Source organism: Suricata suricatta, chromosome 9 (genome assembly GCF_006229205.1).
Source record: "Suricata suricatta isolate VVHF042 chromosome 9, meerkat_22Aug2017_6uvM2_HiC, whole genome shotgun sequence".
NCBI lineage: Eukaryota > Metazoa > Chordata > Mammalia > Carnivora > Herpestidae > Suricata > Suricata suricatta.
In genome coordinates, this window is record NC_043708.1 from 87,037,690 (window position 1) to 87,061,942 (window position 24,253).

The following is a 24,253-nucleotide window of genomic DNA, read 5'->3' on the forward strand; positions in this document are numbered from 1 at the left end:
AGAACTGAGAAGTGAGTCAGCCTCAAAGAGCAAGGACCCAAAACCCTGTAAAGCCCCATCTTCTCCTTTGTCTTCTTGTCTCTGGCCTCCAGGATAACAAAAGCAAGGTAGCTCTGAGGACAATGAGATTGTTACAGTACTGATCCCTTGTGAAAATATGAAATAATTAGTAGGGCAAAATTCTCTCCCCTGTGACAGTATGCCTCTTAAGACCATCAGGAGAGCCACACCCCCATCCAAAAGTCCCTCAGTTTCCTCCCCTCCCCCTCCTTTTTAAAAAATGAATTTTAGTGGCACCTAGGTGGCTCAGTCTATTAAGCCTCAGACTTGGACTCCAGTCATGAACTCACAGCTTGTGGGTTTGAGCCCTGAGTCAGGCTCTGTGCTGACAGCTCAGAGCCTGCCTCGGATTCTGTGTCTCCCTCTCTCTCTGCCCCTCCCCTGCTCACACTCTGTCTCTCTCTCTTTCTCAGAAATAAATAGACACTAAAAATAATAAATTTTAGTGCACCTGACTGGCTCTGTTAGAGGAGTATGAGACTCGATCTCAAGTGTCATAGATTAGAGTCCCACATTGGGTGTAGAGCTTCCTTAAATACATGAAACTTTTAAAAAGCACTCAATTTTCTCAATTTAACAAGCTCTCCCTTTGAAGAAGGGACTTTGCTCTTCCTGTCTATTGAAGCCGTGACCACAGAGATTAAAGGTGTTTGGATCATCTTAACCAGGATAGCCAGCCAAAATGGAACTCAGGAACCTAGCTGTATATAATCATATTTTTTAATTGAAGAATAATTAACATACAGTGTTACATTCATTTCAAGTGTATTATATAATGATTCAACAATTCTATACATCACTCAGTGCTCATCATGATAAATGTACTCAATCCCCTTCACCTATTTCACCCATCCCCCCATTTACCTTCCCTTTGGAGGCCACCAGTTTGTTCTCTGTATTTAAGAGTCTGGTTTTTTTTTGTTTGTTTGTCTCTTTTGTCATTCGTTTATTTGTGTTGTTTCTTAAATTCCACATAAGTGAAATCATACAGTATTTGTCTTTTTCTGACTTACTTATTTCATGTAACATAATACTCTCTAGCTCCATCCATATTGTTATGAATGGCAAGATTTCATTCTTTTTTATGGTTGAGTAATATTCCATTATATATATATATGATGATTTCTTTATCCATTCATCTATCCATAGACACTTGTGTTGCTTACATATCTTGACTATTATAAATAATGCTGCAATAAACATAAGGTTGAATATGTCTTTTCAAATTAGTGTTTTCAATTTTGGGGGGGAGGATAAATAGTAGTGGAATTACTGGATCACATGATAATTCTATTTTTAATTTTTTTAGGAGCTTCCATATTGTTTGCTTAAGTGGTTGCACCAGCTTGCATTCCTACCAACAGTGCATAAGAATTCTTTTCTCTCCATAGCCTTACCAGCATTTGCTTTTTCTTGTCTTTTTGGTTCTAGCCATTCTGGAAGGTGTAAGGTGATCTCTCATTGTGCTTTTGATTTGGATTTCCCTGTTGATAAGTGATTTGCATTATTATATTTTTTCATTGGTGTTTCCACTATTCTAACATCAAGATTGTCAATTACCAAGATAATTCAATTTCTTGTTCTCTGAAAATAAGCTTAGAATATAAAAGGAAGAATGAAGCCATTTAAAGAAAACTACTCTCTGTATTAAAAACAATTTAATTAGTCACAACTGGATGTGTCTCTTGGTTTTAGACTGGCCACCTACTGCCAGGGAATTAAGAGATATTTCTCAAGAGAGTACTTTCCCCACCTTTACATATGAAATCACCCTAAGTGAATAATTTTAATTTCTCAATCCCCAATACCTAAAAATATTTGGCCTGGGCTCACTGAAAACACATCAGTAACAACTTTTCTAGTTCCCCTGCTGCTCTTGGCATCATTTACATTTGATTAGAATCTGGTCAGGCACCAATATGACAAAGCCCTGTGCCTGAACTGAAGGTAGCCAGGAACCAAAATTTTGCTGTAATCTTTTTTGAATGTTTATGTCTTTTCCAAAGATCAGGTCTTTTGCTTCTTTTCTTCTCTTCTCAGATACCAGTATATTGAGGGAGTGGTTTAGAAGAAACATATAAAAGATTCAGGCTAACTATGTTTGACAGAAATCTATAACACAACTCCTATATGAATGTGTCTAACAACTGTTTGGTTTCATTCACATCTAACTAAAAAATAACAGAAAACCCATAGCTCCTGAAAACAAACAACAATCAAACAAAACAAAAATCCTTGGCAGAACAGTTGAATTTTAGAGCTTTGTGAAAAACTCTGTTTGAATAAACATGGGAAAAGAAGGGAAAGGGTCTGACAAGAACAAATTCCTCTGCAGCCTGCAATAGCAAACTTCAACCATTTGGGCAGCAAAAGTCATGGGAAAATGTGGCATGTTTAGAAATGCAAAAATTCATCCCAAGGTTTTATATTCCCCCAGGAGAGAATGCAGCTTCTAGTAGCTTAAGAAGGACAAAACTGATGGCAGGAGACCCAGAAAATTTCTCTGCATGTGAACAGTTAGTCAGATGAAGTTAGTTAGTGAGAGCTAGTTGAAGCTAGGGGAGTACTTCAAGAACACTTGGCTTCATAACACTGTTGCCCTGACATCCCAAACAACAAAGTAAGAGTTAGGCTAGAGAGCTCCCGACTCAGTCTTCATTGGGCTCTTTGATAAAAGCCGAAGATGTTAGAGAGTTGAATCCGAGGAAACAGGGAAAAGTTGAGCACTGATGGGTAACATTTAGAGATCCATAAGGATACCTAAGTGTATGTATTGGGCTTGAAAAAATTGCCATAATATGCTATATGATCCTATTTTGTTAAATAAATGACACCCCCCACCCCCATCACATAGCCATATGCATTTTTTATGCTTTATAATAAGCCCTGAGAATATCACTGGAGGATAGGTGTGAACATTTGTTACTGGGGCTATGTGCATTGAGTCAAAACTATAGTAATAATAGCACAATGTGAGAGGGAGAATGACCACAGTGAAGAACGTCTATGATATAATCCCATTCATGTGTATGTATCTATATATGCAAACATAAATAAATGTTTTTATGTGAGCATAAGGAGATGTGTGAAAGAATTGACATGTTGTTAATTTACCCAGTAACTATCCACCCACCTTCCCCTGCTTCTAACTTGCTGTGAGAGCCCACTCACCTCCCACTATAGAAGCTAAAAATGTCAACTACTTCTTTTCTATTCTCTCTTACGGTGAGGGCATGAGTATAGCCCAATTCTGGCCAGTAGGACCTGAGTGAAACCATGGGGAAGTTCTGGGGAAGGTTTTCCTTCCCTAACAGAGAACATATGAGGAGAAACTTCATCCCTTTGGATGATGGCGTGACATACATTCCATGGGTCAGAAGCCACCATGTTGGTACTATAAGGCAAACTAGGAGAAAGCCCACATGCTGAAATGGCAGACCAATGAGACAGAAAGCCCTTCTGTCCTTGATGGCTGTGTGGAGCTCCTGAACCAGTCAACTTGAAAGCTCCTTGTATCTGGATTTGCTACTAAGGGAGAGATTAATGTTCATGTTGTCCCGTTGCTGAAAGTACTCTGATAGAGGCATTGTGATACTGTGATTTTTAATAAGAAATATGTATGTTGTCATCTAACTCCTGGCACAGAGTTCCTAAAATCCTAAGAATTTCCAGTGATGAGAAAGATAAAGATGTATTTTTTTTATATTAATGAGACAGCTTTCAGAAAGCCCTAGTACCTAAGGATGGGAATCTGTTGCCAGTGCAGTCAACCATGATTAGAGGGTTAGATCTTTCCATCTTGCCGCACAGCAGGGTTTCCAGGTAGGGGAGAGGGACTAGAGGTTGTATTGATGGCCGATGGAAGATTATCTGGTCCATTTTGCTAATGGAATGAAGTTTCTATAAAAATCAGAAAGGTTTGGGGGTTCAGAGAGCTTCTAGGTTGGTTAACACGTGGAGGTACAGGGAGAGTGTCGTGTCTGGAGAGGGTGGAAGTCCCTTCCCCAGACTTTGTCCTGTGCATCTCTTTCACCTCACTGATCCCCAGTTAAACCCTCTTATAATAAACCCATTACCTATAAAGTAAAATGTTTTTCTGAGTTATAAGCCACTCTAGCGAAGTCATTGAACCCAAGAAGGGGGGTTGTTCAAACCTCCAATCTATAGCCAGTTAGTCAGAAGCACCTGAACTTGTAACTGGCAAGTAGAGGATGGGGAGCAGTCTTGTGGGACCGAATAACTTAATCTGTGGAATCTGGCGCTAGCTTCAAGCAGGTAGTGTCAGTACTGAGGTGAATCATAGGATACACCCTGCCTGTGTCTGTGAATTGCTGGGAACGGGGAAGAAACCCACGTATTGGGATTCATAGTAGAAGGTTAGTCACCAGCATGCTCTTAAGGTGGTTATCTCAGCATGGAGGGTGATGGAGGCTGACAGGGTGACAATCAATCTTCCTCTCCCATCTCTCTGTCCATATATATTTTGTTCTCTGTTAATGGTTTTCAAGTCTAGCTGGATGTTAGAATCACCTGGGGAGCTTTTCAAAAATACCAATGCCTGGGCCACATCCCAGAACAATTAAATCAATTAAATCAGCATCTCTGGAGTGGGCCTAGGCATTAGTATTTTTGAAGTGCTTTCCACAAGAGTTCAATGTGCAGCCAGAATGGAAATCCCCTACTTTGTGTTGTGTCCTTCCATGTGTTGCAAAAAAATGTGAGTGCATGTATTCGTCATCTAGGGCAATAAAATAAACTGTATAAGTCTTCTACTGTTGCATAACAAGTTAGCACAAACATAGAGACTTATGAGCACACCGCCCCGTGGGTCAGAGATAATGTGGGCAGGCCGGACTGGGTTCTCTGCTCAGGGTCTCCCAAGGCTGAAATCAAGGTCTTGACTAAACTAGGCTCTTATGTGGATGTTCTGGACAAGAACCTGCTTTCAACTCTCTTTAGGCCCTGCAGAATTCCATTTCTTTTGGTTGTATCACTGAGATCCCAGCTGGCTTGTGAGCCAGCAGCTAACTCTGCCCTGAGTTTCTGGAGGCTCCCATATTTCTTGTCATGTGGCCCCTTCTATCTGTGAACCAGCAAAGGTACAACTCCTTCTCATTCTTTGAATCTCTATGATGTACCCCTCTGTAACAAGCCAGAGAAAAACGCACTGCTTTTAAAGTGTTTATTTCAGTGTTTTAAATGATCATGTCAGGGCCATATCACCGGGTCAGCTGACTTGGGGCTTTAATGATATTGAAAACTCTGTTCACAGCAGTACCTACTTTAGTATTTGATTGAATAACAAGAGAAGGGGAATCTTGGCAGGAGGGCATCTTTAGAATGCTGTCTACCACAATACTCCAAAATTTACTGGCCCACAACAATAACCATTTAATTCTCACAGTTCTATAGGTCCGCACTTGGGCTCAGCGAGGACAGCTCACCTCTGCTCCACATGGGGGGAGCGGGGCTCATTCATGTATTTGCAGTCAGTTGGTAGAGCTGACTGGGAAACTGGCTGGTCTTTGATGACCTCACATATCATGGGCCTCAGCTAGTATGTCTGGCATGGCTGGGCCTCTATTATTACGTGATCTTTGTTTTTCTCTCACCCCCCAGGCTCTCTTATCTTCAAAGAGGTTAGCCTGGGCTTGCCTCAAGATATAGAGGTCCAAGAGAGTGAAAATGGAAGCTCTAAGATCTCTTTTGGAAATCGCACAAAATCACGTCCGCCACTTCTTTGGGTCAAAGCAAGTCATGAGGCCAGTTGAGATTCAGGAAGTAGGGAAAACAGACTTCACTGCTTGATGGAGGGAGCAGTAAAACCTTGATAGCCCTGTATAATGCATCAGAGTGAGTCGTCAATATTTGTGACGATATGTTAACAAAAATGTGTTGGGTGTGGTTTTAGAGGCACAGAGAGCACACGTAGATGGATCTGAGCTGTTCTCAGCCATCGCCCAAAATATTTCAGGTCACTCAGAAAAATCCCAAGTGACTGACCAAAGCTATGTGAAGGTAGGACCATCATGTCCAAGCTAGTCAGATGGCAGAAACAAACAAAAACCATCTGCTCCTCCAAGTCTAACCTTTCAAAGCTTAGAGAGACTACATCCTGCAACTTGCTGTCCAGCTCTTGAAAGAGCCACAGGAATCAAAGACTTCTCTTTCCCAAATGGATGTCAAAAAGTGAGAAGAGGAGCATTTCTCTCCATTAGTTTGAGGAGGCCCTTATTGTCCTTAAGGATTTAAGCATTCCTTCTAACCTTATAACTTTGCTGAAATGATAAACAATTGAACATATTTAGGTAACATTTGTTTCATGAGGACACGCTGGCTTCCACAACCATATAACACTCTTCGACCATGTAAGGTGGATAAAGTATATTTGTTTCCATTAATAGAAAGATGGGGAAGGTGTTTTTATTTCCATTAATAGCCAATAGAGTCAAGGCAGCCACATCTGTTAAACTAACTCAGTCCTTTGTTCACTGGAATTTCCATTGTCCCATTTTGAAATCAACAGGGGCTTAGATGTTGCTCCACAGCTATTGAACTTTTACATCACCATCAGAATGATCGATCTAAACAGTCTTGGTCACTCAGTTACTCCCTGATTGCTTAAAAAGCTTTAGTCATTGCCTGTAGCAAAAAGAATAAGGAATAAAGCCCAACTTCCTTAGTCTTGTATGCCTTTGCCAAAATGGCCTCAACGATGGGACCTTATTATCTCCCACTATTTCTCTAAATCATGCGTGGAAGCCAGAATTGTTCATTCATTAATTAAGTTATTCATTCATTCACACAAGTATGCATTGGGAGTCTATTATGAACCATAGATAGCCTTCTAGTTCCTAGAGGTTCAAAGATGAACAAAGTATTGTTTCTCTCCCAATTGGATGAGGCTTACTGGAGGAAAGAACAAATATAGTAAATGACAATTCAAGTGGACACAGTGTTGGTAATTATGATGTTCTTCGACCTAGGTACCCTTTTGCAAACATTCATTCATTCAAAGTACATTTGGTGAGTACCTACTGCTAAGCATTGTGAAAAGACTTAGAGAAACCAGTGGGGTGGGGAGAGGGGGGTGCCTGGGTGGCTCAGTCGGTTAAGCATCCAGCTTCGGCTCAGGTCATGATCTCACGGTTCGTGGTTTCAAGCCCCGTGTCAGGCTCTGTGCTGACAGCTAGCTCAGAGCCTGGAGCCTGTCTTCAGATCCTATGACTCCTTCTCTCTCTGACCCTCCCCTGCTCATGCTGTCTCTCTCTCAAAAATAAATAAAAACATTTATAAAAAAAAAAAAGAGAGAGAGAGAGAGAAACCAGTGGGAAGACATTGAGCTTTAGCTTCCACTTTAATTAGGCCTTCACGATGAACAAAGGAACAAATTAGAGGAAGCAGAAGCAGGAGGAGGAGGAGGATCAAGGGTGGGGGAGAAGAAAGGATATTAAGGTAGGTGCAGGACAGCTTACCCATCTTTCCTTAGGCAGCTCTGCCCTGTGAGAGGAGGAAGCTCTTGTCTGGGTGAATGTAGAGTGTGTTAGAAAGCGCTGTTGCACCGTGAGCCACGAGAAAGCACCGGACTCCAGTACCAGCCTAATTGTCCACATTGGTGGGACTGTGACATGAATCTGTTTCCCCCTGAAAGTGTCGGTGGCAGACTGAAACACAAGACAAGCTAACATTCTCTCAAGTCTATTTCCCTTCTGTTTTCTGATTCTAGTTCTTGGAAAATGGGGAGAGAAGCAGGGGACACTGCCTGGAGCCCCACTTCACTCCCATTTCCCCTTTCACCCAAAGCTTTCTTGTAAGAAAAATGAGAAAGTCCATGAAAGACAGAAAGAGTAGGTATACACTGAAAGAGGAAAGGTGAAGGGCAGAAGGTGAAGATTGGACAGATTCACAGAAATGATAAACCTAACTCCCCTTCTTGTGCCAGGGGCTCCTGTCAAACCAAACTTCCCATTGTCTGCATGTGCAGGGTTTTCCCACCACCCTTCACTGCTACACGTGTGAACCCTGTCCAGGGCAAACACAGACACCTCTTCTCTGGTAATTCCTCTCATGTGTTGGCTGGAAGCAGTCTAGACCCTGAGACTCCTTGGTCTCCCTGTGAACTTCTTTGATGGCCCTTATTATTGTCTACATCACAATCAGATCTCAGATACATGTCATTTCCCTTTCTTGAGGTGTGACCCTAACAGTGGCAATAGCTAGCACACCTTTGGAATTCTCCCCAACAATTCCTAACCTAATCCTGCATGTAAGTAGACCCTCAAACATCTCAGGGCTGTGAAACTGAAGGTTTTAGCTCAGTCTGGCTGCCTGCTCCACACAGCCCTCTCTGTCTCTGAGTGACTGACCACACTCTGTTCTCTCCTGTGGGTCTAGAGTCTGCTCTTACTAGACCCCAGACACTGGACTTCTCTTCTCGTTTCCCCACACCCCATCCACAGTTTGTAAATTTTTCCTCTGTGAGAGTCTACTCAGATTATCCTAATATGAGTGTGCTGTGAGTTTCTTCCTCAGGCCCTAACTGAGGCCCTAACTGTATTTTGTCAATGACAGTAATAACAGCTACTATTTGGGGGACTACTTTATATATATTTTTCTCTCCTTTGTCCCTAGAATAAACTAAAAGCTGGATAATTTTAACCTAATTTTACCATCCAGGGATTCGGTACGGTTAAGTAATTTATCTAAAGTTACATGGCTTGTAAGGTCTCAATTCCTGTTGCCTTCTAACAGGAGTGCTTGCCTTACAGGTAAGTCCTTACTTACCTGAAGTATCCCCTTCCTCCTGAGTTCCACCTTTATTTTATCCCTTTTATAACACCATCAGATACTCTGTAGTTTGTTGGTGTATATTTACTTGTCTTATCCAATCAGAATGTGTGCTCTGCAGAGGCAGGACCTCATTTCATTCAGGGCTTTACCCTCTGGAACATACTTGATCTCAGTAACTGTATGAATGTGAATGAGAGACACTCTTGTCTTCAGTCCTGCAAACCTCCTCACACTAAGAGCTGCCTGGGATTATTTCCTCCTATCTGCCTCAAGATCTTCAAACCCAGAGTTCGGGTCAAGAAACTCTATCCGAGCTTAGATCAAGAAACTCTATCTGCATCCACCCTTTGGGCCCAAAATCAGGAATCTCAAGTTGATTTTGATATTTTAACAGAAGAATTAAAGCGCCAACCAAGAAAAAGCAGAAGTTGAAAGAGAGGCGGGGCTGGGGAACAGGAGGTCGGGTGGTGCAGAGACTCCGAAGGTTGTTGACATTGCACCTTCAAGCAACCACATGTAAGAATAATCACAGTTTAATTAATTAATTAATTAATTTAATATTTTAATAATTCAAATAAACTTTGTAGACATTCGAAACTGAACAATCCACTATCTTGAAAAAATCAATTGAGAATAGAGTGTATAGTATATATTCCGTAAATACTACACAGTCTATTCCCTGTGGGAAAAAAACTTCCATATGCTCTACTAAATTTAGCTACAGTATACACCTACACAATTTCACATTTGAAATATTTTAAAATTTCAAATGAAAATATTTCAAATCCATGTGACCCTTCCATACATATAAGTAGTTATCTCCCCCTGCTCAAATCAATTTTGGACTTAAAAAATTCTTGACAAGTCTTTACTTTTGTTTCATAACCAATCTATCTGGAGAGGACTGGCCCTGTCTGATGTTTTCACTCATATGTGGATATTGAGAAACTTAACAGAAAACCATGGGGGAGGGGAAGGGGGAAAAAGTTACAGAGAGATGAAGGCAAACCATAAGGGACTCTTAAAGACTGAGAACAAACTGAGGGTTGATGGGAGGTGGGGGAGAGGGGAAAATGAGTAATGGGCATTGAGGAGGACATTTATTGCGATGAGCACTGGGTGTTGTATGGAAACCAATTTGACAATAAATTATATTAAAAACATAAAAAATAAAAATAAGAAGAACTGACCCTGTCTGCTGGATGTCTACATAAATCTTTTTCTCACGCTCTTTTTGTCTATGAAGGAACAGAATAAGTTAAACTCTCATTTCTCCATCCTGCTGTTAGAGGCAGTTAGTTAGGTTCTAACAGGACGCCTGGAGGCTAGCAGGGAGGAAGTCACGGCCAGCTATCGGGAAAGTCCGAGGCCTGTCCTGCCAGCATTCCAAAACAAAGCCACCAGAAGCCAGATCAAACCACACAGGCCCAAGATGGCTGACCAAGGAGGCCGGGAACCCCTGACCAAATAAGGAAGAAAAACCAGGAAACCTTGCTTCCAAGAAATCTCTGCCTCGAGTAATGAATATCTTAGCCCCTTGTTAACAGCTATCAATAAAAGTCAGAAACCAAACCCCAGCATGTAGCTCTCTCCAGAGCTTGCCTGCTCCCACATTGTGAGAGTCCTTTTGTTATAACAAACTTCCCTGCTCGTACTGCTTATCCTCTGTGTTGTGTCTGTCCTTGAATTCTTTCTCCTGATGAGAACAGGAGCCTTTAGGACAGGCTAAGTCAAGGTCTAAGGGCCTGGGTCTCTCCAGTCCGCCAGGCAACACTGTGTTCCCTGCTCCCTGTTGCAAATTCCCCACGGACATCATTGCAAGGACATCTCTGGCAGTGTCCCCAAAACTAAAGTCTGTAGTTCTCCAAGCTGTAAGTCCTTGAGCCAGGGGACCTAGTACAGTGCTTGGCACATAAATGGCACAGTTCAGTTGGCTACTTAGGAACTTAGGGCTTCCTGAAGAGAATAAATAACTTACTCGTATCATGTGCTTTTCTTTCCATAGAAATTATTACTCTATTAGAAGAAGTCTGTTTTGATACTGTGTTAACTGGATAGATATCAGGACCTTTGCTCCTTAAAAACTATTCCTCAGGGAATTCAAAAGGAGCCTTAAAGACCCTGGCACTGGCACAGAGCAGCATGATCGTCTGCAGAAAAGCACCGCAGTTTAGAATGAGCATACTGTACAGATGACAGCGTGGGACAGGGACAAACCCGAGGGACTCCCTTGCAGGCTAGTCATAATTGGACGCAAGGGCTCCGGTCCCTGCTGACATCAACCAAAGGCTAGACAGAAAGACCACATCCATGCAAGTCATAAGCAAACCTAGATAGTTTATGCAAAGTATTTCTTGTCAGCTAGGTCTTTTTGAATCTAAAATCCTTGTAAATTCCACAGACACACTATGCAGAAATCCCTGCCATCACTGTCCTGTGGCCTGACCACACAGCATTACTTTTGGAGAAGAAAGTCCATGCAGCCTATGGCCCGAAGGTGAACTGTGGCATCTGCCCATCTCCATGCTGTGAGGACACAATCTGCGAAAGGGCACACACCCAGCTGAGGCCAACTTGACTTTCAGTGAGTCTCTTGGCCTAGCACATCTGTGTTAGCGGCTCTGAGGCTCAGCCGGTTCTCCAAAGGTGGCTCTGCATACATGAGGCAGCCGTACAAAATCTGCATAAAAATTGTGAATTGTCAGGGACCCACAGTTCCTGAATCAATCTGACTTTTGGCCAATAAAATTTACATTTCTTTAAGAAAATAAACAGGGGCGCCTGGATTTAAGTGGCTGGCTTCAGCTCAGGTCATGATCTCATGGTTTGTGGTTTGAGCCCCACGTCGGGTTCTGTGCTGACAGCTCAGAGCCTGGAGCCTGCTTCAGATTCTGTATCTCCCTGTGTCTCTGCCCCACCCCTCCTCAATCTCTGTCTCTGTCTTTCTCTCTCTCAAAATAAAATGAAGACTTAGAAATTTTTTTAAATAAATAAAAATAAAAAAATAAACAGTGGTATGTTTTGGGCTGTCCTCATATACATTCTTTCAAACAAATCGTCAATGTCTTGAGATGAACAGCTTTAACAGCTGCTGTTCCAAACAAATGTTACAAAAAGGCTGAGGGAGTGGGCAGGAAGTGCTACATAGGACATCTAACTCAAAGAGTTTTCGGGGCACCTGGGTGGCTCAGTCAATTAAGCCTCAGTTCATGCTCTCACTGCTCAGTCAATTAGAGACCCACTTAGGGCTCTGTGCTGACAGCTCCAGCCTGCTTCAGATTCAGTGTCTCCCTCTCTCTCTGACCCCTCCTCTCTCTGGCTAGCTCTCTCTTTCTCTCTCTCTCTCAAAACTTAAAAAAAAATCACAGTTTTGTTGTTTTTGTTTTGCAGCTATTTTTGATGTCCCATCTATGCTGTGTGAGTTCAAATTCTCAATTTCCTAAGTAACAAGATTGTATCAACCAAGATCTAATAACATGGTTCAAGTCTAACTTTAGCCAGCTGACCTGGGGATGCCCTGTGATCTCTGCCATTTATGAGCCTACATGCTGTGCAACTTTGCACTCCTCCAAAAACAAACTATCCTGTTTCTTCATCTGTTAAATGGGTATGATAATAGTGTATATCACTCGTAGGGAGTTTGTGAAGATTAAATGAGTTTCTATGTATGAAATGTTCAGGTAGAGTTGGCACCAGGAAGTACATTCTATACATTAGCTATTGATATTTTAATTTTTATTACTATTCTGTCTTCACTGAGGAAAGCTAATCCAAAGTTTCTCACGGTGAGGGGTAATGCAGGTCCAGTGATTGTGTGAATGTTCTTGTAGGCATGGGTTTGAGTAGCAAAGGTTTGTGGAGAGTCTTCAGTTTTATGATAGGATGAAAGAGATGTGAATGTCCTTGAAATTCTGCAAAAACAGTCACAAATGTGAACCTCTGCCCAGTGATGTTACTTCTTTCTGGATAAACAAGTCAAGGTCCCTTCCAGTGGAATCCTCTAAGCTATGACTCTTCTTTTCTTTTTTTTTTTTTGATAGGATTCTGAAATAAGCATTTCAATTAGATTCATTAAGACAGTTATTACTTGGTAATTGAATAGCAACAGATTGCAAAGGAATACTTATTGAGATCTAATAAGTATGTAGGAGAGAAATCTTCTTCTTCCGTAATTCCACCAGCTATAAGCCAGTGTAATTAGATTCTTACTAACACATTTAAATTGAAGGGAATGTTGAGGCATATAATTGGCACTTAGGAAGATACCTGTATTACGTTAGGGGGCTTTCCATTTACATACTTATTAAGTGTCAGTTTAAGTTGTTAAATAATTGAGAGTAGTGGACAGTGGTAGGTCAAGCGGTTAAGCAAGAATTAAATTATTACATATATTAATAAATTGGGGTCAGATAATTTTAAAATATAAAATGCAAGTTTATTGTGTTCACAAATTTGCATCACAACCCATAACATTTCAATGTTACTCGTGGACAAATTGGGAACTCTGAATTATTTCCTCAAGTATAAGAGATGTACTCACTCATTTGCAATTACCTTTTGAACAACCACTATTTCTTTTTAAAAAAAGCATGTTACTTGCAATCTGTTGCATAAGAGAGATAAGATAGTTGTAAAAAAATCCATAATTTGTGACACAAGTATGCTGGGAGAGCAAAACAGAAGAAAAATAATCTTTTCATTCTTTTTCCTTTTCATGGAACACAATCCTATTCAGGATTTCAGTTTTCTACCAGCGATACAACTAGATATTTCTTTTCCCAAATCAATGTACAAATTTCAGAGGCAGACCCCTACTTCTTATTTTTGATACAAAATGATTACCAGATGCCATGTGTATAGTAAGTTAAATTAAGTACTTATGACACCACAGATAACTTTTTATAATGAAAATATATTTAATTGTTGGCAAAGTTACATTTAATGCAGTTATATTAATAAGCAATCAAATTTTGGAAAATGCAGTTTGTCTTTTGTTGAAACCAGCGATAAGAAAATATAATTTCTTTTTAAATCCAGGAAACTAGTCTTCCATAAAATCCATAGGGAAATGCAGGAAAACAAACACTGAAGCGACTGCACATGTGTAGTTATTGGGAACGGTTCAGACTGCATTTACAAGGCAGAAGGCTCATTTGATTGACAACTGGTGCAAAAAGTACCGTTTTTGTTACCAAAGTCCCTGGAAAGCAAAGGAAAGCCAACAACCATCTCCAGCCCTGTTCCCCAGACACCCCAAACTAGAACTTGATAATATTCATTTTTGATATTTTTCTAATGAGTAAACCTTGCCAGAATGTGTACAGATGCTAAAAGTTCTCAGGGTATGAAACATTTCCCCTTCTTCTCTTTTTAACTGCTTACTTTGCTATGAGACGACAGAGAGGAAGGCAATGTGTCTTCTTTACATTCTGGCACCATTTTGATTTTACTATCAAAGCTCTGGTGCTACAACTACCTTATATTTATAAATCCAGCTCCTTATCGGGCAGACTGACCTCTCCCCTCTCCCTGTTTGTCAGAGAAGCCATTGTCTCCCTCGCCTTTCATGCTCACTATCACGGGCCTCCATCTGACACTGCCCTTTTCTCCCCATCACTAAGAAATAAATGTCACTAAGCCTTGTCACTTTCCCTTTGCAGCATCTCTCAAGTTCCGTCCTAGCTCTCCAAGTCTGTTAAACCCTTACCCATGTTTTATCCTGTGTGAAGACATAAAACGGGCTTATGTGATAACTGGAGAGGTTTACCTTGAATGTAAGCGAGAATTGCTTGACCATGAACATGGGAAAAGGTTCCTAAGAGAGGCTTGTAATGTTTAAGAATGACAGACTCACCTTGGACAGGAACCGGTTTAAATTTTCTGAAACCCAACTTTATTCATCTGCTTATTTGTGGTCATTCTTCTCCCTGCTGGGAAGCCCTCATACCACTCCAACCTCTAGCTCGTACTTCTGCCTTCATTATTTCCCCCTCAACCAAGTAAATGAATTTCTCTATTATTGATGCCTTAACATTTCTTACAAATTCCCATGAGTAGCCACCTCAAGAGTCAATCAAATGACCATTGCAATAGAGGCTCATATTTATTAAACACTTACTGTGAGCCAGACAATGTCATAAGCATTTTGTATATATTATTTCATTTAATACCATAATAGCCATAGAAGGTCAGTTAATATCTCATTTTCCAAGTTGGGGAATGAGATACAAGTTACAACTTGTCCAAATTCACACGGCTAACGCCTGGGTTTGTACCCAGGAAATTCCCCTCTTAATTACCTTGGCATAAAATAAGTCACTTCAGGTTTGTTTCCAATAGACCAAGTGCTTTCTGGTCACCTAACCACTGTCCATCTCCCTCTCATTTCTTAATATTACCCGGGTTTTAGTGTAAAACCAAAAGGTCACTCATCCCCAAATTGTCCCGGTACTTGTGAAAAACTGACCGCCCCCTCACAGCTCCAACAATGAGCCCTTGTTGATTAAAATTAAACAAGGTATTCCATTTCCTTGGCCATGTCATTTATATAATGGTAGGCATATGACTTAAGTTTCTAAACCTTGGGGCGCGTTAGTCGGTTAAGCATCCAACTTCAGCTCAGGTCATGATCTCGTGGTATGTGAGTTTGAGCCCCACACTGAGCTTGGTGCTGACACGTTGGAGCCTGGAGCCTGCTTCTAATTATGTGTCTCCCTCTTTCTCTGCCGCTCCCCACTTGCACTCTGTCTCTGTCTCTCTCAAAAATAAATAAATAAATATCTAAACATCAAAGTTCTTGTTTGGCAGGGCAGGACAGAAGTATTCTCCCTGTTCTTACTGTGAAAGCAGCAGCCTGACTCTCCATGGGACACTCATCCTAGGAGTGCAAGCCAAACCAGTCCTAGGATAAAGGTACCATCCAGAAGGTGGAGTGGAGGTATTGGAAGAAACTGGTTGAGCTGTTTCGAAACCTGCTCAGCCTCAGGAGTTCTTGTTATCTGGACCAGTAAAATCCCCTTTATTGCTTAAGGCAACTTGAAATGGGGTATTGTAAGGGTCAAAGTGTGTCCTGTTTGTCTAGGACTGTCCAAGTTGATGCCTATTGTCCTGAAATAATTATTAGCAATGCCTCCTTTCATTCTTAAAGTATCCTAGTTTGGATAATAAATCATATAGCCACCCTACATTTTCTATAATTTGAAAGAACAAGTCCTAACTGATTCAATTCTTTTTCAGTCAAATTATATTTTTTTTACGCTTTTCACAAATACTGTGCAACTGGATATGAGAAGATCAGAAAATAATTAAAGATCCTCTGATAAATAGAGCATGGTAACTTTGACACATCAAATTCCTAAATCCTTCTTTCTTTCTGCCAGCTAAGAAAAGGTCTCTTCACGCAAAAACTAATGAAAAGGCCATTTGAGGATCTAAGATCCGGTAAGCTCCTGCCTCGTAAGCCACACCTAATCTCGGCCGATCACTGGTCACGAGCATCACTGCTGTGAACCTAGAAGCATCTTACCCACATTCATTTTGTCAGCAGGTGAAGATTAGTCTGTTTCTTGCTGTTCTATAAACAGTCAAATGTAGCCCTTAAAATAGAAAGAACTATGCATCACTGAACATCATATTGATGCCCCAGCAAAGCATATCAATGCCAACACCCTGGGAACCAGATTGAAAAGGTGTTCTTGGCATCTGACTCAGAGCTAGAGCAATGTACTGAGTTAACTATGGATCCCAGCTAGGAATGCTAATTTTAGCAAGGGAAGAGAAAGAGAAATTGGGAAGAAAATAGCTCTGGTGGAGAATATTAATTGAGAACTTTTGGATTTATATCCTGAAATGCAGCACAGGCTTTAGGAATTGCGGTATGAGGAAGAGAAAACGTAATAATTACAAAGGAAAAATAAGGAGTAAAATACCTTAATTATTCATGTACTTTCCATCCACTCAATTTCTAAGAACATTTTTTAAAATATTTACCTTTTTTCCTGATTAACCTTCATCTCCTAAACTTCTCCCCTCAACTTTAAGAACAAGCTTTAAAATAGCAATTATTACAACTAGTAAAATAAGCGTAACAGGATATCCTGGCTGGGCAGACAATGGGGCTCCAATATTCTGAGTGTCTATCTTGTAGGTACAATTACTAGTTGGAGATGAGTTGCATCTCATTCTAATGAATGATTGGCATCCTATGGACTATACTTCTAGGGATTCCAAAAGGTCTACACTCAGGGGAAAGGAGTCTGTTTAGGAGGGTCAGATAGGAAAGAGAGCCTAGGTCTTGAAGAGGATTTGGGGTTCTGAGCACAGCTAGAAGAGTCTTATCCAGGGCTCCAAGAATCTATGGCTGTATAACAGAGTATACCCCAATTTAATAAATTAAGACAACAACCATTGTATACAGGTCAAGGGTTGGCCAATACCTCTGCATAAGGTGGCATCACTGGAGTCATCCTGTGGTATTGATTTGGTGACTGGGTTCACATGCCTGGGGCCTTGGCAAGACGGCTGGAAGGCTGGACTCTGCAGAGTCCGCTTCCTCTCTACACAGTTTCTCCAACAGGGTGGTTGGACTTATATGATTGGGTGGTGCTCCAGGTCAGGGCAGAGGGGTGAAGATCAAGCCCAGATCCATTGTAGATTCACCTCCATGTACTCTCAGCCACACACAGGCCAGCCAGATTCACAGGAAAAACATGCAGCAGAGAGTTTGCCCAGCCTCTACAGTCTGCCACATCCAACATCTAGCCATTCACTATGTGTGTGTGTGTGTGTTTATGGACAATAATAGGACAGAACTCCAACATATAATCATATGCTGGGAATTTAGTTTTTTTCCAAGTTAAAAGTGAAGTCATTTTCTACCCTTTATTGAAGCACATCTGGCACCACCTCAGACCTCAGCGAGGTGACAGGAGTCCTCACCACTGGGGAGATACACGCAGATTTCCACCTCGCGGCCGCATCTCTGAGGAGCTGCTGGCCTGTGGCTGCTGACCTGGAGGGGAGCACTGCTCCTCACCTAGGAAAGAGGAAAGAGCTGGATCGCTGATTGTGGTAATATTTTGAGGCTTGATCTGAATTTCTACAGGATATCCTGCCTTCCACTCTCAACATTACTGGCCCCTTCCTGCCCTCTGATAAGGTTCTCTGGGTCCAAGGGATAGGTAGCACTCCAGTTTCCTTGACACGGAAAACAGTGAATTTTCAATTTCTGAAGGATTCAGGCAACAGTAACTAAACCAGGAATTGCATTCTAGAATCGGAATGGTGTTCCCCTAGAAACATCAGGGCTTAGTCTCCATGAGACAGAGGACAAGTTTAGAAAGAGGTAGAGATGAACCAAAAAAGACCAGTTACCTTGGAAATGGGGTAGGGTGGGGTATGCAGTTAAATATGTAAGGGGTTTGGAGCCTTGAAATCTGGGTATTCAAACAATTTGTGCTCACTGGCTGGTAGAGCATGAGGTGGGCACCTTACTCAGACAGGGTCTATTTTCCTTTCTCTTTTCCTTTCTTTTCCCTCCCTTCCTTTCCTTCCCTTCCTTTTCTTTTCTTTTCTTTTCCTTTCTTCCCTTTCTTTCCTTCCTTTCCTTCCTTCCTTCCTTCCTTCCTTCCGTCCGTTCTTTCTTTCTTTCTTTCTTTCTTTCTTTCTTTCTTTCTTTCTTTCTTTCAACTTTAGTGAATAGAGTTAAAATAAAACATCAGCTAGCTACTGACACCTGACTTAGAAAAAGGAAAAGTGAAAACAATGGAAGAGTGACATAAAATTGTGTCCTTTCTTCCGCTCCATTGCCTTCCTTCTCTACATGGACAGTTTGTGTTTCAGCCCTCATCAAAGAGGCGGGAGGTCCCACTGAGCTCCAGTTACAGGCTTTTGTAGTGGTCCCTGGGGCATCTACAAAGTGGTCCTGCTTCAGGCTGGACACAGGCTGAACATCCCTACGTCCTTTTTCCCCTTGGATTTTAAGTGCATAAACCCGAAACCTGAAAAAAAAAAAAAAGAATTCTTAAAGGAAGCATCATTTGTAATCATGTCCTGCTCAGTCCCTCTTCTAGTTTGTTTTTCACAAATATGAATACCACATTTCACTATATACAGTCCTTTCAGAAATTAATAAAGAGAAGGTATTGGCAATCAAATCTTTCTTCCCTTCTCCTTCTTCCTCTCCTTTTTTTTCCTCCAACTTTTTATGTTGAAATTTTAAGCATACAACCTACTTGGAAGAATGTTGCTGAGAACAACTGTATATCCAATAAGATTATACCATTAACATTTTTAATATACTTGCTTTGTCACATATATATTATCAGTTGAGATGATCTTAGTTTAAACTTCAATTTGAATTGTAGTGTAACTCAGTTTCCATTAATGAGGTGACAATTTCATAATAGTTGGTGTTTTTGTGAATTTCAATAGACTTGAGGCAATCTGTGTTTAATATTTTCTTCTCTCTCCTTCATTTTCAAGACAACTTTCTCATAAAGGTAAAGAACAATCCTTATAATATTTGTATGTATTATTTAGGAACAATTATTATAGCAATGAGAAGAGAATAAATTGTTTAGATCAAAAATGATCTTATTGATTAAATGTCCAGATGTTAGAGAGGACATATTGAGAAACCACAGATATGGGTGTGTGTTTGTATAAATATATACATGTAGAGAAGGAGAGAAAAATATTAACCATTTTAACCACTTTTTGTGTTAAACTAAATCTCTCAGATAACATGATGAAAAGTTAGCTTATCTTTTGAAAAGAAAATAAAAACTGGGGGAAATAAAAGGCCATGAGCCATGGTGTAGGTTGAACATGCAAATAACTCTCAATCATTAAGTAACCTGGCCCAGGTTTATTGAGATATAACTGACATATAACTACAGTGCATGTTCAAAGTAGACGACATGATGATTCGACACAGGTGTATATTGTGAAACAGCTGCCACAATAAGGTTAAGTGAACACATCTATCACCTCACATAATTACCATTTTTGCATATAAGAACATTTAAGGGGTGCCTGGGTGGCTCAGTGGGTTAAGCCTCCGGCTTCGGCTCAGGTCAGATCTCATGTTCGTGGTTTCGAGCCCCGCGTCAGGCTCTGTGCTGACGGCTAGCTCAGAGCCTGGAGCCTGCTTCTGGTTCTGTGTCTCCTTCTCTCTCTGCCCCTCCCCCTCTCATGCTCTGTCTCTCTCTGTCTCAAAAATAAATAAAACATTAAAAAAAAAGAACATTTAAGATCTATTCTCTAAGCATCTTTCAAGTATACAATACACTGTTGCTGATTATAGTGACCATGCTGCACATTATATCTCCAGAACTTATTCATTTTACAACTATGAATTTGTGGCCTTTGACAAACATCTCGTTTTCCCCAACTTCCAGCCCCTCACAACAATTCTACTCTGTTTCTTGGAGTTTGGCTTTTTTAGATTCCACATATAAGTAATATACAGTTTTTGTCTTTCTTTGTTTCACTTATTTCACTTGTCATAATGCTCCCATGGTCCATTCATGTAGTCACAAATGTCAGGAGTTTCTTTTTTTATGGCCAAATAATATACCATTGTGTATATAGACACCACATCTTCTTTATCCATTCATCTGTCAATGGACACAAGTTGTTTTCATGTCTTGGCTATTGTGGATAGTGCTGTAGTGAACACAGGAGTACAGCTATCTCTTCAAGATAATGATTTCATTTCCTTTGGATGCAGACACACAAGTGGAATTGCTAGATCACATGGTAGTTTTATTCTTAATTTTTAAAAGGAAGCTCCATACTGTCTTCCACAGGCTGCACCAGTTTGCATTCCCACCAACATTGCACAAGGGTTCTCTTCTCTCCAGTTCTTAACTGACACCTGTTATCTCTTATTATCTTTTTTACAAAAGCCACTCTTACAGATATGGCTCACAAAAGTGGTATCTCACCAAGGTTTTGGTTTGCATTTCTTTGATGATTAATTACATTGAAGATCTCTTCCATGTACCTATTGGTCATTTGTATGTCCTTTGGGAAAATATCTATTCAAGTACTCTGGCTATTTTTAAATCAGATTGTTTTTGTTTGTTTGCTAATTTGCTATTAAGTCATATTGAGTCTGTCACAAAGATAATATAATAGGTGAAATAATAGAATGCCTACCAGGTAGGTCTTCTGTAGCATATGGATGTCCTACTGAAGAGAGAGTAGCAAATTCAGTGGGAAGTGATTCCTTTGGATGGCAAGAAATGTGGGAAAACATCATAAACCTGAATAGGGTCTTCAAGTACAGAATACAGACAAGATCTGAAAAGTAAGAGCAGAGGGCTGTCAGGATTCATCCCCACTGCACCACCTGGTCCCCCAGCCCACTGGGGTTGTGGTTGATGGTTCGAGAATGTATCCACTTATATGGATTTTTCTGACTTGTATAACTAGTTTGGGCAATTGTCATTGTTTATAACCATTATCAAACTAAATGAAATAACATGGAAATGGAGAGAGCATTCATCATATCTCCTGCCACCATCCTCTTTAATTTATGGAAGGTATTTGCTCTCCTGAACTTATATTCTGGCATTGATAACATACAAAGGAACAGTGCTAGGCTTAGACACTGGAGCTTTATTAAGATGAGAAGTGAACTGGCTTCAGAGAGTGTGGTCAGGACAAGATCTCTCTGAGGATAAGACCTTTAAATTTAGCTTTTTAAAAATTTTTTTTAACATTTATTTATTTTTTGAGAGTCAGAGAGAAGCAGATCAGGAGCAGAGGAGGGGCAGAGAGAGAAGGACACACAGAATCAGAAGTAAGCTCCAGGCTCTGAGCTGTCAGCACAGAGCCTGATGCAGGGCTCAAACTCACAAACCATGAGATCATGACCTCAACCGACTGAGCCACCCAGGCGCCCCAAGTTTAGCTTTGAGTAGAGGAAGACAGACACCCGATTTTCTGGGAAAGGAGAGGTCTGGATGGAGAAAAGGGGCAGCAAAGAGGCCCACAGATGAGATGAGTTCCTGTGGCTCTGGAAAAGGAAGTAATGAGGAAGTAAAGTCAGAGGTGGAGACAGAGGCCAGAGTTCACAATGGCCTGTTTGGATTTCTCTAAAAGCCATCTGAGTGTTTTGCAATGGAATACGAACTATGCTGATAATCTGAGAAAAGTTTATGAAAAGATCCGCCTACTTCTGTGTGATGTGTGAAGCTGGTGGCAGGGAGACCAGTCAGGGGACAGTTATAACCTGGAGATCATGGATTCAGGCCATGGTAGAGAGGCTCCCAGGGGACCCTGACGCTGCTGGCCTGAGGACCACACTCTAAGAAGCACTGATACTTTCAGTGGTTCTTAAACGTGGCCACACATCAGATTTACTTAGGGAATTTAAGAATCCCAATGCCCAACCTGTGCTCCCTACAGATTATCAGAATTTTTGTGGGGTGGGACCAAGGCATTGGTGTTTTCTAAAACTCTCCAGGGGACTCAACTGCACAAACACGTTTGAGAACTTGTGGCTGCAGGTACTGATTGGATGAGTCAATCAGTGACTGAGCTGTGGAATGGGCAAGCGGGAGCAGTTCTGCAAAGCCAGTGGCTTGTTACATCTCAACTTATGGTATAGAAATAAGGAGAGGAAGTGTTTCATGGGGTTGGGGGTGTTTGGGGTGAAAAGACCCACTCAGTGTTTACAAGTGGAAAGTTCAAAAAGAAGTCTTCACCTGGTCACGTTTTCTGTTTCCTATTCCGTTTCAAAGGCCAGTAGTCTGCTTACTGTCTCCAGCCTGAGTCCCTTCCTTAACTCCTCCTTTCAGAGCTGGAGCCTGTGATCTAGAAGAAACTGAATACAAATCAAGCCCAACTGTAGCTTGTAGCTCATAAACTAGAAGTAAGCAAACTTGATAATGTGCATGCCATGCAGTGCAGCGTGACAACACCCCAGACTTTGTGGTATGTTTAAATCATAAATGTGTGTTATGCTTTTTTCCCCGTAGTCCCCCAAGCCTTCATTGCTACATGGCCTCCCTGATTTTTCACTTGTGTATTAGAAGTTTATGGGTTCTTCATTTTTAATAAATGAGATATTGTTTTGTTTTGCAAAAGGCTCCAGCAGGTAAACCTTAATTGACTGTTTCTGAAGACTCGGGTTATAAAAAAAGCCATCGGACCCCACAACTGCACTCCTGAGTTTTTTCTTCCAAACTTCAAGAGCCATGAAAAAGCATTCCCACCCCCATGGCATCCTACAGAATGGCTCAGCCCCTTACAAACAGAAGCTTCACTCACTCCCAGAAGAGATGTCTCATGGAACTCTGACCTCTCGCATCCCATCATTTCCAGTGGGAATTTTCAACTCAGACACTTCAGCTTGGCTTGTGGGTTCTTAGCTCTGTGCAAGTGCACCCATTGGGGAGGGGGGAAAGCAGCAATTTTCTCAAGAACCTAGAGGTCAAGTGCCTCATGTTGATCGAGGAAAAGGGTGAGGTTTCAGAGTGTAAAGGGATTACTAGTGCCCTGTGGCCTGCCTAATTGAGCAGGCATTTCTCTCAGAGAACTGTAAAATCACAGACACACTCTGCGATCTACTGAAATGCTCGCTCGCTACAGCACAGAAGGGAGGCAGAAGGAAGATGGCAGGGTTGGAGGATAGGAAGGATCATCTGGATTTATGTTCCAGAGCATGCAACCGGGTCTTCTGGTCAGATAATTAGGCATTAACCGATGACGCCAAAATGTAAACTAACGCACGAGGCCATCAGTCTAAGCAGAGAATCCAATTTGTAACTGCGTTCTTGGTCCCAGGGCCTCTACCTTTGGGTTTAGAGGCATGGACTGAAACGTTCATTTTTCAAAATATGGCAAAAATCAGGACTTCACACCACCAATAAGGCTTAAACAGCTTATGAGTAAGAACCTTCAGGAGGTCTCAGGTTCACACTGCAGTAATGGTCAAAGCGGCCTCAAGCCATTCCCAACCAAATGCTCTCTAGATATCCTGAACAGATTAGTGCCAGCATTTGGTGGTGGGGTAAACCTAATTGTCTAGTTACTGCTTCCTTAATTTGATTACTGTCCCCCCCACCCCTCAGTCTGGCCTACCTGCTGTAATGGTGGTTATCCTGTCAAAAGGGATTATTGCATACTGTGCGAAGATTCGGCTGAGGCAGCATACGGTGCTGTGCAAGTCAGCTCAGATGGAGTCTGAGTGAGATGACCTGGGCGGATCTCATCAAACCAGGGAAGCCCAATTCAACCAACCGTGGACCGATTCCCGTGCCCTGGTAGGGGAATATAATTGCCTTTGTCTTCTCTAAACACATAGAGACACATGCACTTTTATTATGTTTTCTTTAAAGTGATTGCTGCCAGTGGGGTGGGGGTGGGGGGAAACCAAGCAATAAAAAGTACA

At 41.3% G+C, this 24,253-nt stretch overlaps 2 long non-coding RNA genes across 3 annotated transcripts; one reads left to right on the forward strand and one right to left on the reverse strand.

The window, feature by feature from the left end:
* The first annotated feature begins 8,258 nt into the window (after positions 1–8,258).
* LOC115302834 lies at positions 8,259–11,621 on the forward strand. The gene is made up of 3 exons (XR_003913661.1): positions 8,259–8,326; positions 9,245–9,366; positions 11,252–11,621. It is a non-coding gene; the product is annotated as an uncharacterized LOC115302834 (long non-coding RNA).
* A 6,931-nt stretch (positions 11,622–18,552) lies between these two features.
* On the reverse strand, positions 18,553–23,957 carry LOC115302912. Of its 2 annotated transcripts, none has more exons than XR_003913713.1 (3): positions 23,944–23,957; positions 21,013–21,156; positions 18,553–18,848 (listed from the first exon to the last, which is right to left on the reverse strand). It is a non-coding gene; the product is annotated as an uncharacterized LOC115302912 (long non-coding RNA). The 2 variants fall into 2 exon arrangements; XR_003913714.1 differs by lacking the exon at positions 23,944–23,957 and adding an exon at positions 22,566–22,608.
* Between the last annotated feature and the right edge of the window lie 296 nt (positions 23,958–24,253).